Genomic DNA, 12,852 nt, shown 5'->3' with positions numbered 1-12,852 from the left:
GAGTGTTGGGCTTTTCTGGTGACTCAGACGGTAAAGAAATACAGGAGAAAGTGTGTCTCCTGCACAAAATACAGGAGACCCAGGTTCGATCCCTGGGTCAGGAAGATCCCCTAGAGGAAGGAATGGCAACCCACTCCAGTATTCACGCCTGGAGAATCCCATGGACAGAGGAGCCTGGCGGGCCACAGTCCATGGGGTCTCAAAGAGTCAGACACGACAGCGACTAACACTTTCACACTTTTCAGAAGAGTGTTACACTGGAGCCGATTGGCTGAACACCAGGCCTGCTTCCAGGGCCTTCTGTGGCCTGGCGTCTACCCACTCTCCTGGTTTTATCTCCTGCCCTCCCTGCTCGAGTCACACTGTCTTCTTTGAGTTCCTTGAAAATACCTACCACGCTGCCACCCCAAAGCCCCCGGGCATTGTTCCCTCTGTGAACATCCTTCTTCCCTCCCTCACTTAGCAAACTCTTACCCCTGCTCTCTGTCTCTACTCTTTAACTTGGATGCCTCAGGAAGCTGCTCTGACCTCCCTGGAGAGGTGAGACTCCCCAGTAATCATCCCTCATGGCACCATGTCCTTCCCTGTTCTTGAAGTCATCACGCTTGAAGTTATAAATATCTTTACCGGATTACTCAGTTAACCCTCTCTCCTAAGCTCCAAGAGGGCAGGGATCATGCCTTCTTTCTCCTACCATCATGTCCACAGCCCCAACCCAGTGCCTGGCACCTACTGGGTGCCAGGTAACTGATAAATATGTAACAAGAAAATGAATGAAAAACCCAACTTGGGGTTCCCTGATGCTCCAGTGGTTAAGACTCTGTGCTTCCACTGCAGGGGGCACAGGTTTGATCCCTAGTTGGGAACTAAGATCCTACATACTGGACACCCAAAAACCCAAGTCAGAGGGAAATCAATGTCATAGGATATCATTTATATGCAGAATTTAAAAAAAGATACAAATGAATTTATTTACAAAACATAAACAGACTCACAGACATAGAAAACAAACTTACGGTGACGCAAGGGAATAAAGGAGGAAGAATAAATTGGGAGTTTGGGATTAACAGATATGCACTACTCTATATAAAACAGATAAACAATAAGGACCTACTGGGACTTCCCTGGCAGTCCAGTGGTTAAGAACCCACCTTCTAATGCAGGGGATGCAGGTTCGATCCCTTGTCGGGGAACTAAGATCCCATGTGCCTCGGGGCAACTAAGCCTGTGCACGACAACTAGAGAGAAGCCCACACGTCTCATGGAAGAGTCTGCATGCTGCAACTAGGACCCAGCACAGCCAGATAAAGACACACGGAAAGACCAAGACAAAGAAGCCCTAGAACCCACTATATAGCACCGAAAACTGGACTCGATATCTAGTAATAACATAATAAAAAAGGGTTTGGAAAAGAATTTGCATATATATATATGTATATGTGTGTGTGTGTGTGTATATATATATATATATATATATATATATATATAACTGAATCACTTTGCTATACACCTGGTCCTTGTAAATCAACTGCAGCCATAAAATTAAAAGACGCTTATTCCTTGGAAGAAAAGCTATGACCAACCGAGACAGCGTATTAAAAAGCAGAGACATTACTTTGCCAACAAAGGTCCCTCTAGTCAAGGTTATGGTTTTTCCAGTGGTCATGTATGGATGTGAGAGTTGGACCATAAAGAAAGCTGAGCACTGAAGAACTGATGCTTTTGAACTGTGGTGTTGGAGAAGACTCTTGAGAGTCCCTTGGACTGCAAGGAGATCCAACCGGTCCATCCTAAAGGAAATCAGTCCTCAATATTCATTGGGAGGACTGGTGCTGAAGCTGAACCTCCAATACTTTGGCCACCTCATGCGAAGAACTGACTCACTGGAAAAGACCCTGATGCTGGGAAAGATTGAAGGTGGGAGGAGAAGGGGACGACAGAGGATGAGATGGTAGGATGGCATCACTGACTCAATGGACATGAGTTTGAGTAAGCTCCAGGAGTTGGTGATGGACAGGGAGGCCTGGCATGCTGCAGTCCATGGGGTCACAAAGAGTCAAACATGACTGAGCAACTGAACTGAACTGACTGAACTGTAAATCAACTATGCTTCAATAAAGTAATAGTAATGAGAAAAGCCAAACTCAGTTCATCTCCTCTCAAACCTCTTCTTTCTGAGTTTCCCATTTTGGCTTATGGCGTATCTACCTAGTTGCCATAGCACAGTACTGGGAAATCATCCTAGATTCCTCCTTTATTCCATCATTAAGATGGACATCAGATCCTATTGGTTCTACCTTCTGAAATCTGTTGCTACCTTAGCTCATTTCTTGTTTGGACTGGAGCAGACTTCTCCAAAGTTGTCTCATCTCCAGGTTCACATTCGCTCGGTTCATTCTGCACTCTGAACCTGACCAGGTTAGTCTCCTGTGTAAAGTACTGCAGGGTCAAGTTCAAACTCCCTCCTGATCTGGTTCTTGCTCATTTCCAAGGCCAGTTGTCTGTAGCCATTCATGGTACATCCCACATGCTCTCGTGTTCCTTTAGTGAGAATGAGCAACCCTGGATATAGTAGGGCCCAGGCTTCACTATTTTTAGAACTCCGCATCATGTCTGGCTTGGAGAGGGAAATACACAAATGTTTGTGGTACTGAATGGAAATGAACAAGACTTATTTTTGTCCTGGTGTGCTAGCTGTCACAGCAGTCCACTACAGTGAAGAAGGTTCACTGTAGGATAACAGCAAGTCATTAAGAAATGGATTGAATTATGTTTATAAACTTAATATGCTACATCTTGCAAAGCCATCAAATGAGGATGGTTATGATTTTAAAGTTTTGATTTAAAGGCATAGTGGTTCAACTGTGTCAGAGAGTCAGATATGCAAAAACACATTCTGTGAGTCCTTGAGTTATTGGGACTATTTGACTATGATTTAATAATATTGTGCTTCCCTGGGGGTGGAGTGGGGTGCGGTGGGGGAGGCTTAGCAACATTTGTGAGTTTGACATAAACTTTCTTAAATTTCATATTTATACTATTTTTTTTCTGTTCCTTCAAATTATTGTCTTATCAGAAACAGTTGCTAACTTCTAATTACTTGTTTTTATTTGCTTCTCTGAGACATGGTGTTTGGAGTTAAAATTACACTTAGGTTTAAAGTGTGGCTTGAGCGGTCCATAGACAAGGATGTATTGATTCAACAGGCTGTGGGAAGAAATGATGCTAACAGGTACCACAACAGATGCAGCCTTCTTAAGGGGCCAAATCTCCATCTGTTGAAGGCAGCTGGCCCACCAAGACTGAGAAATAAAAACCAAGCAGAGAGGGCTTCAGATACATGGTATAAGTCTGATTTAAACTAGGAAACTTCATCCAGGAGCTGAGCAGCATAATTTGAAGAAGCAATTTTAGTGAGGGGTGGGGGAGAGTCTGGGGAGCCGCTGTAGTCGGAAGGCTGAATAAGACACTATAATTATAGTATTTGAGGCTCTACGATTTTTCTAATAGGTAGTATGAACAGTTAAGATGATTAACTGATAATTATCTCTGTTTTCCTACCAGAAAAAATGACTTTGCCTCTAAAGGTGTGTAAAATGCTGTCAAGTGCTTCGGTGCTGATCCCCACATTCAACTTGGAGATTCCATTTGGAATTAATATCCCACCTTAAACTCTCCCCCTAGAACTAAGTGATCTCTTAATAACTGATGTCACCTTATTTGAAGGGACCTTTGTGTAATTCTGTGAATGTATCAAGTTTGATCAGCTTTCGCACTGTAGAGAGTAAGCAGAAGGGACTGGCTAAGAGAGAATTGTTCCGGTGGAGGCTGCCCTACTGGCTCAGTGGTGAAGAATCCGCCTGCCAATATAGGAGACACGGCTTTGATCCCTGGGCCCGGAAGATCCCACATGCCCCGGAGCAACTAAGCCCCTGCGCCACAGCTACTGAGCCTGTGCTCCAGCGCCAGGGAACTACAACTGCTGAGCCCACGTGTCGCCAACTAGTGACGACCTAGCACCCTAGAACCTGTACTCCACAACAAGGGAAGCCACTGCAATGAGAAACCCACACACCGCAAGCAGAGAGTAGCTCGCACGGCAGCAAAGACCCAGCACAGACAAAAATAATAAATGAAATGATCATTTTCTTACAAATTGTTACTGTGAATTCTTATTTACCCTGTAACCTCTTGGACCTGATCAAGTCCAATACAAAATTTGAGTTAATTTGGACAGGGCCCTGTTTGTATTTTTACCATGATACCATCTCTATAAAATATGTTTGAAACCAACTTAGCATTTTTGATGAAATTTCAAAGTGAATAAGTAATTTTGTGAGGCACCCTCATGGGTTTAGAAGCACCATTTACACATAACTTACTATCCTGCTTACCAAAGTCACTGTTACCTTTTCATAAAACAAGATCTTTTAGTAAACAGCAATTTAGCAGACGGTCCAGTTTTCCTGTCTGTACACTTTTATCAGACATACTCTATGCGTTTAGTTTTTGTGCTTAGCATTGTTGGCGACAAGAATAAATGTTAAGGAGGCAATAATATGCTTGGCAGGATAAAGATTTCCCCCACAATTATTTTTATAAGGAAATGAGAGAGTATATAGTCATAGTGTAGACTGTATCATAGTTACGAATTACAGAAATTCAGAGAGGTGAGATCAGTGCATTCTGGGTCAGTGAGGACCGGCTTTAAAGAGGGTGTTTGTCATCGAGTGCGTGCTCAGTCATTTCAGTTGTATCCAACTCTTTGCGACCCCCTGATTGTAGCCCGCCAGGCTTCCTGTCCATGAGGATTCTCCAGGCAAGAATACTGGAGTGGGTTGCCATGCCCTCCTCCAGAGGATCTTCCCGACCCAGGGATCGAATCCATGTCTCCTGTGTCTCCTGTACTGGCTGGTGGGTTCTTTACCACCTGGAAGCCTCTTTCCAAAAAATTACAATCCAGATTCCCACAAATTTCCAAAGGACTTTCCTGCATTTCACTTCAGTTGTTAACATCAATCTTTAAGGAGGATATAGATAGGAGGATTATACTGTTCTTTTCCCAGCTGCTCTGCCCCGCCCAACCCCACCTCTGCAATAGTTCAGAGCCTTGGGTCTGGCCCCTGGCTCTGTCCTGCTCCAAACCACCAACACTTAGGACTGAGGCTGCAGAACAACTCATGACCTATTACCTCCTGACATTAGGAGGGTAAACACAGACGAGATCTTTGGGTCTCCCTCATTCTCCAATATAGTCTCTCAAAATATGTTTCTGACAAGAATTAAAATTTTTCTTTTGCATCTCAAGGTCCAATAGAGCCCATTTTCAACTTTCACTTGAAATCTTACCTCTCATTTATTAATATATGAGACAGGCATCCTTCTTGCCTCAGCATCCGTTCTCCCTTATTCTGGGAACAGAGGGCTTCTCCTTTCGGAGCATTTGCATCGGTGTGCTAGAGCTGGCTCACAAAAACCAATCATCAAAACTTCAACAGGGTAGTTTGTCCACTGCCATAAACTGTTAACTTGCTGCCCATTGTTGTTCAGTTGCTTAGTCGTGTCTGACTCTGCGACCCTGTGGACTGCAGCACACCAGGCTTCTCTGTCTTTCACCATCTCCTGGAGCTTGCTCAAACTCATGTCCATTGAATCAGTGATGCCATCCAATCATCTCATCCTCTGCCACCCCCTTCTCCTTTTGCCTTCAATCTTTGTCAGCATCGGGGTCTTTTCAAATGAATTGGCTGTTTGTATCAGGTGGCCAAAGTATCAGAGCTTCAGCATCAGTCCTTCCAATGATTATTCAGGGTTGATTTCCTTTAGGAAACTGTCACTACTTGACATTAGATTTTATAACCTTCTGATTAAACACATTCTATTAAAAAAACCCACGTCCAAGGAGTGGTGGCTGCGTGGGCGCAGGAGGGCTGAGAGGAGCTACTCCACATTCAAGGTCAGGAGGGGCGGCTGTAGGGAGATACCCCTCGTCCAAGGTAAGGAGCAGCGGCTGCACTTTGCTGGAGCAGCCATGAAGAGATACACCACATACAAGGTAAGAGAAACCCAAGTAAGATGGTAGGTGTTGCGAGAGGCATCAGAGGGCAGACACAGAAACCATAATCACAGAAAACTAGTCAATCTAATCACACGGACCACAGCCTTCTCTAACTCAATGAAACTAAGCCATGCTGTGTGGGGCCACACAAGACGGGCAGGTCATGATGGAGAGGTCTGACAGAGTGTGGTCCACTGGAGAAGGGAATGGCTAACCACTTCAGTATTCTTGCCTTGAGAACCCCATGAACAGTAGGAAAAGGCAAAATGATAGGATAATGAAAGAGGAACTCCCCAGGTCAGTAGGTGCCCAATATGCTACTGGGGATCAGTGGAGAAATAACTCCAGAAAGAATGAAGGGATGGAGCCAAAGCAAAAACAATACCCAGCTGTGGATGTGACTGGTGATAGAAGCAAGGTCCGATGCTGTAAAGAGCAATATTGCATAGGAACCTGGAATGTCAGGTCTATGAATCAAGGCAAATTGGAAGTGGTCAAACAGGAGATGGCAAGAGTGAACGTCGACATTCTAGGAATCAGCGAACTAAAATGGACTGGAATGGGTGAAATTAACTCAGATGACCAGTATATCTACTACTGTGGGCAGGAATCCCTTAGAAGAAATGGAGTAGCCATCATGGTCAACAAAAGAGTCCGAAATGCAGTACTTGGATGCAATCTGAAAAACGACAGGATGATCTCTGTTCGTTTCCAAGGCAAACCATTCAATATCACAGTTATCCAAGTCTATGCCCCAACCAGTAACGCTGAAGAAGCTGAAGTTGAATGGTTCTATGAAGACCTCTAAGACCTTTTAGAACTAACACCCAAAAAAGATGTCCTTTTCATTATAGGCGACTGGAATGCAAAAGTAGAAAGTCAAGAAACACCTGGAGTAACAGGCAAATTTGGCCTTGGAATACAGAATGAAGCAGGACAAAGGCTAATAGAGTTTTGCCAAGAAAATGCACTGGTCATAGCAAACACCCTCTTCGAACAACACAAGAGAAGAACTACACATGGACATCACCAGATGGTCAACACCAAAATCAGATTGATTATAATCTTTGCAGCCAAAGATGGAGAAGCTCTATACAGTCAACAAAAACAAGACCGGGAGCTGACTGTGGCTCAGATCATGAACTCCTAATTGCCAAATTCAGACCTAAATTGAAGAAAGTAGGGAAAACCATTAGACCATTCAGGTATGACCTAAATCAAATCCCTTATGATTATACAGTGGAAGTGAGAAATAGATTTAAGGGACTAGATCTGATAGATAGAGTGCCTGATGAACTATGGACTGAGGTTCGTGACATTGTACAGGAGACAGGGATCAAGACCATCCCCATGGAAAAGAAATGCAAAAAAAGCAAAATGGCTGTCTGGGGAGGCCTTACAAATAGCTGTGAAAAGAAGAGAGGTGAAAAGCAAAGGAGAAAAAGAAAGATCTAAGCATCTGAATGCAGAGTTCCAAAGGATAGCAAGGAAAGACAAGAAAGCCTTCCTCAGCGATCAATGCAAAGAAATAGAGGAAAACAACAAAATGAGAAAGACTAGAGATCTCTTCAAGAAAATTAGAGATACCAAGGGAATATTTGATGCAAAGATGGGCTTGATAAAGGACAGAAATGGCATGGACCTAACAGAAGCAGAAGATATTAAGAAGAGGTGGTAAGAATACACAGAAGAACTGTACAAAAAAGATCTTCATGACCCAGATAATCACGATGGTATGATCACTCACCTAGAGCCAGGCATCCTGGAATGTGAAGTCAAGTGGGTCTTAGAAAGCATCACTACGAACAAAGCTAGTGGAGGTGACGGAATTCCAGTTGAGCTATTTCAAATCCTGAAAAGATAATGCTGTGAAAGTGCTACACTCATATCTGGAAAACTCAGCAGTGGCCACAGGACTGGAAAAGGTCAGTTTTCATTCCAGTCCCAAAGACAGGCAATGCCAAAGAATGCTCAAACTACCACACAATTGCACTCATCACACGCTAGTAAAGTAATGCTCAAAATTCTCCAAGCCAGGCTTCAGCAATCCGTGAACCGTGAACTTCCAGATGTTCAAGCTGGTTTTAGAAAAGGCAGAGGAACCAGAGATCAAATTGCCAACATCCACTGGATCATGGAAAATGCAAGAGAGTTCCAGAAAAACATCTATTTCTGGTTTATTGATTATGCCAAAGCCTTTGACTGTGTGGATCACAATCAACTGTGGAAAATTCTGAAAGAGATGGGAATACCAGACCACCTAACCTGCCTCTTGAGAAACCTATGTGCAGGTCAGGAAGGAACAGTTAGAACTGGACATGGAACAACAGACTGGTTCCAAATAGGAAAAGGAGTACGTCAAGGCTGTATATTGTCACCCTGCTTATTTAACTTCTATGAAGAGTACATCATGAGAAACACTGGACTGGAAGAAACACAAGCTGAAATCAAGATTGCCGGGAAAAATATCAATAACTTCAGATATGCAGATGACACCACCCTTATGGCAGAAAGTGAAGAGGAACTAAAAAGCCTCTTGATGAAAGTGAAAGAGGAGAGTGAAAAAGTTGGCTTAAAGCTCAACATTCAGAAAACGAAGATCATGGCATCCGGTCCCATCACTTCATGGGAAATAGATGGGGAAACAGTAGAAACAGTGGCAGACTTTATATTTTGGGGCTCCAAAATCACTGCAGATGGTGATTGCAGGCGTGAAACTAAAAGATGATTACTCCTTGGAAGGAAAGTTATGAGCAACCTAGATAGCATATTCAAAAGCAGAGACATTACTTTGCCAACAAAGGTCCATCTAGTCAAGGCTGTGGTTTTTCCAGTGGTCATGTATGGATGTGAGAGTTGGACTGTGAAGAAAGCTGAGTGCCAAAGAATTGATGCTTTTGAACTGCGGTGTTGGAGAAGACTCTTGAGAGTCCCTTGGACTGCAAGGAGATCCAACCAGTCCATTCTAAAGGAGATCAGCCCTGGGATTTCTTTGGAAGGACTGATGCTAAAGCTAAAACTCCAATACTTTGGCCACCTCATGTGAAGAGTTGACTCATTGGAAAAGACTGATGCTGGGAGAGATTGGGGGCAGGAGGAGAAGGGGATGACAGAGGATGAGATGGCTGGATGGCATTACTGATTCAATGGACATGAGTTTGGGTGAACTCCGGGAGATGGTGATGGACAGGGAGGTCTGGTGTGCTACCATTCACGGGGTCACAAAGAGTCGGACGCGACTGAGTGACTGAACTTAACTGATTAAAAACAAAGGTCATGGATACTCAAGACATGTCACTTCCTAATTATTTTACTACCTGTTCTTATTATTGATGGCCTTGAGGTCACTTACATTTATTTTCTCTGTAGGGTAGAGAAGGCAATGGCACCCCCACTCCAGCACTCTTGCCTGGAAAATCCCATGGATAGAGGAGCCTGGTGGGCTGCAGTCCATGGGGTCGCTAAGAGTCGGACTCAACTGAGCGACTTCACTTTCACTTTCACGCATTGGAGAAGGAAATGGCAACCCACCCCAGTGTTCTTGCCTGGAGAATCCCAGGGACGGGGGAGCCTGGTGGGCTGACATCTATGGGGTCACACAGAGTCGGACACGACTGAAGCAATTTAGCAGCAGCAGTAGCAGCAGGGTAGAAATATTATGTCCTGGGTGCTCCTGTATCTCTCTTCCCAACTCTTCGTTCAGGGAAGCTTGGGTAGCTTGAAACCTGCTCTGGTGAGAGTGTTTATTCTCTCACCGTGGAAATCGGCAAACGATACAAATGAAGACCCCCCTCCCCGACCTCCCACCCTCAGGGCTCATCATTAAATATTTTGCAGAGCACTGCAGGGCGTCCCCCCCTGTACACATCTCTCCCCATCCTGGTTCACGTGGCTCGAGTCATGTGAGCACCTGCTCCAACCCCGGCAGTGGAGACATGCTCCGAACAGTGAGTGACAGTGACCCCTCTGGGGTACCTGCATTAGCAGGATGTAAGTTAGTAGCTGGTGACCGACAGCCTCTTTGTCATCACAAACACAGAGACTGCTGGGGGAGGAAGCTGGTACAGAAGAAAGCAGAATGGAAAGACAGAAATGGATGATATTTTTAGACATCTAATCTAGCTCCCTGTGCTATATAGTAAATCCTCATTGCTTATATAAATACATGAAATTTTTTTCTGGCCACACTGTGAATGTGGGATCTTAGTTCCCTGACCAGGGATCGAACCTGCACCCCTGCACTGGAAGCGCAGAGTCTTAACCATTGGACCACCGGGCAAGTCCCTGGAAAAAGATTCTTAATGACATCATCTTTCAACATCAGAATCTACCTGGTCTAACACTATGATAGCCTAGCCTTTTCAGTTATAAGAACTGATCATTTCTCCCCTATTTTTTCACCTGAGTCATTCTGAACTGACTTTCTATCCCTTTAAAGAGCGGTTTTCCCCAGTGAAAATAATTTGTCAGAATCACTCCAGGATTGTTTCTGAGCCCTCATATACAATAAGAGAGTAACAAAGTCATATCTGATGATGGGTTGATTCTGGGAGTGAATGCAAACTCATTCCAAGAGATTTTCCTGGCAGAGCACATGATTCAAATTCCTGTGTTAGCAAAATCACTAAGTGAATAGACTTATCTGATTGCCCTTGGATGACTGAATCTCTGAATGGCAGATCTGTGAATCCTGAAGCCCACTTCGTTGATGCCCAGGCTTTGGCTGTGACTGTCCTAACCCTCGTCCACATGCCACAAAAAGAGGTGGTCCGTGTTCTCCAGGGATGTTCTCCATGCTGTGAAAACCCATCACACAACCCTAGTCAAGCTCAGGGTCCTCAAACTGTTACAAGACTCCAGGCTAGAAGAATATGCCCAATTTGTGAGAAGAGCCCTGCATTAGAAGTCAAGGTTTTGCTTTCAAATTCAGATGTTCCCACAGTTTTGGACAAAAAGCTTCCCTTCTCTGGGTCTCAGCTTCCTCTTCCAGATAATGAGGAGTTGCTGCAATGACCCCACCCAAATCTAGGATGAGTTCGGTCACAGGTAAGTGCCTCACCTGTGATACATGGGGCATTTAGCATTTTAATCCTGGACAGTTCCTTTGGTACTGCAGGGATCTTTCCCATGAGTTAGTGTGCCTTCACATTCGGCTTCATGATTCTGGCTTTGACTTATCGTAAGAGACTATCCAACACGATCCCCTTGGAACGCTCTGGCCCAGAGTGTCTTTGGGTCTCCCATTACATTTTTCTCCGTTTAAACCTTATATACATATATTTATTTGTTTGTGTTTTCAGTCATTTATTTGCTGCACTGTTCAGGATCTTAGTTCCCTGACAAGGGATCGAACTTGCAGCTGCTGCAATGGAGGCGTGAAGTCTTAACCGCTGGACCCTCAGGGAACTCCACCCTTCTTAGAGTGCGTGCTGTAGGTAGATGGTGATATTAGGCATCTGTAGATAACTGCTATATCAAACATACACATCCTGGGCTTCCCTGGCGGTCCAGTGGTTAAGAATCCGCCTTGCAATGGAGGAGACACTGGTTTGATTCCTGGTACAGGGAGATTCCACAAGTCAGGGGGCAACGAAGCCTGTGTGCCACAAGTACTGAGCCTGTGCGTGGCAACTCGAGTGGAACTGCTTGCTGCGACCAGAGAAAGCTCACGCACAACGAAGACCCAGAGTAGTCACAAGTTAAGAAATAAAAATATACACATCCTGTGTCCAATATGTTGCATCAGCATGAAAAAATAAAGCTACTTTCAAAACAAGAAAAGCAATTGCATTGGTATCGTCCGTGGTCCCAGTTCCTGTGGTTCTACATTAAACCTTCATGTTCCCAAGTGTTCTCTAATTCTCAAACATTTTCTGATCAAATTAAAAAAAAAAAACTATGTAGATAAATTGCTACATTTTAGAAGGGCTCTTATTTTCGTTTTTGAAACCATGACAGAGAGTGGTAAGGCCAGGAGGTGACAGTAGGGGTAAATGACAAGTGACTTTTCACTGTAAGAAGATGGAAGCCGATGGGACCCAGAGGGACATTTACCGTGGAGGAGGGGCAGTTCTGTAGAGTTCATGCCCCAGCTTCTAGCTCTTGCATCAACAGGCTGTGATCATAGGTGCTAATTAAATTAATAAAAAGGCATTTGGTTAAAACATGTGCTGCACACCTGCTGTGTTGGGCACAGGTGTCTTGTCTGTTGTGATGGAACGGCTTTACCATAAGCAAGGAAGAGGCAAAGGCAAAAACCAGCAAGCGGGGAAAGTCGAATTGGAGCCAATATGTCCTTGATTTCCTGCCACAAATGTGTGTTAATTTGCAGTGACACACATTCAAAAGCCCACATTTTGAATCTGACATTCTCAATTACTTAGGGCGTGACAACTTTGCTTAATAGCTATTATAATGACAAGAAATAACATCCTGTCCTCACTCAATTAAGGATGAGGATGATAAACTGAGAAATTACAGCTTATAAAAATAAAACCTTAGATGCCAAAAATGGGCACCTCCATCTCTCCAAAATGATGCTCTTACTGAATGGTCTGGAGGTCACTCACTTGGAATCACTTCGGTAGCTCGAGTATCATCTTTCTGGACTTGAAAGCAGACCCATGTGTGTTTTGCTTGAGGAAGATAAATTCTAAAAATCTTTTTAATATGAAAAAGAAGAGGTATGTACATGTATAACTGAATCGCTTTGTTGTATACCAGAAGCTAACACCACATTGTACATCAACTGTATGTCAATTAAAAAAAAGAAAGTAAATTCACAAATAGAAATA

The sequence above is a fragment of the Capricornis sumatraensis genome, chromosome 5 (assembly GCF_032405125.1).
Source record: "Capricornis sumatraensis isolate serow.1 chromosome 5, serow.2, whole genome shotgun sequence".
In the NCBI taxonomy this organism is placed as follows: domain Eukaryota; kingdom Metazoa; phylum Chordata; class Mammalia; order Artiodactyla; family Bovidae; genus Capricornis; species Capricornis sumatraensis.
This window is presented reverse-complemented; position numbering follows the sequence as displayed.